This window comes from Sinocyclocheilus grahami, unplaced genomic scaffold, assembly GCF_001515645.1.
Source record: "Sinocyclocheilus grahami isolate Dianchi unplaced genomic scaffold, SAMN03320097.WGS_v1.1 scaffold2953.1, whole genome shotgun sequence".
NCBI classification, from domain to species: Eukaryota; Metazoa; Chordata; class Actinopteri; order Cypriniformes; family Cyprinidae; genus Sinocyclocheilus; species Sinocyclocheilus grahami.
This window is the reverse complement of record NW_015508126.1, coordinates 18,221-18,719: the sequence shown is the minus strand read 5'-3', so window position 1 is coordinate 18,719 and position 499 is coordinate 18,221. Positions and strand designations below refer to the sequence as shown.

The 499-nt window shown below is 41.7% G+C and overlaps 1 protein-coding gene across 1 annotated transcript in view; it reads left to right on the top strand.

Annotated features, from left to right (window-relative positions):
* Window positions 1-499, top strand: part of LOC107575853 (low-density lipoprotein receptor-like) — a gene marked incomplete at its 3' end in the record, with an annotated part of 22,809 nt that overhangs the window by 4,098 nt on the left and 18,212 nt on the right. The gene's annotated exons all lie outside the window — the stretch shown is intronic.

The window sequence follows — 499 nt, the reverse complement described above, 5'->3', positions numbered from 1 at the left end:
CTGCGATGGGAACAGCCGCTGTATCCCAGAGGTGTTCATCTGTAATGGTATGAGGGACTGCTGGGATGGCTCAGATGAGGCAGACTGTGGTGAGTTTGCTGTAGAAGCATCAGAAATTATACATTTGCTTCTACATATGGGATCTAAAAAGTGATGAGCAGGTTTTGCACCACTGTTGACACCAAACGAAGAAAAATGTAAGCGTCAGCTTTCTAATGATATGATGTGTCTGCTCTAGTCTGGGAGATGTAATCATTTAAATCCTTTTTTTTTACTTCACAGCATAATGAAATGTGTTTTTGGGTCAATGCGACTCATTGATTTAGCACATCACATATTACTTGACTAAATGGTAATAAATTCAAATTTTTTTTTTTAAAGCTATGCCCACTCCACCATCACCTTGTAAAAGCCCTTACGTGGCTTGTCAAGGGACGTCGCTGTGCATCCTGCAGCAATACCTGTGCGATGGGAGAAAAGACTGTCCTGATGGCTCTGA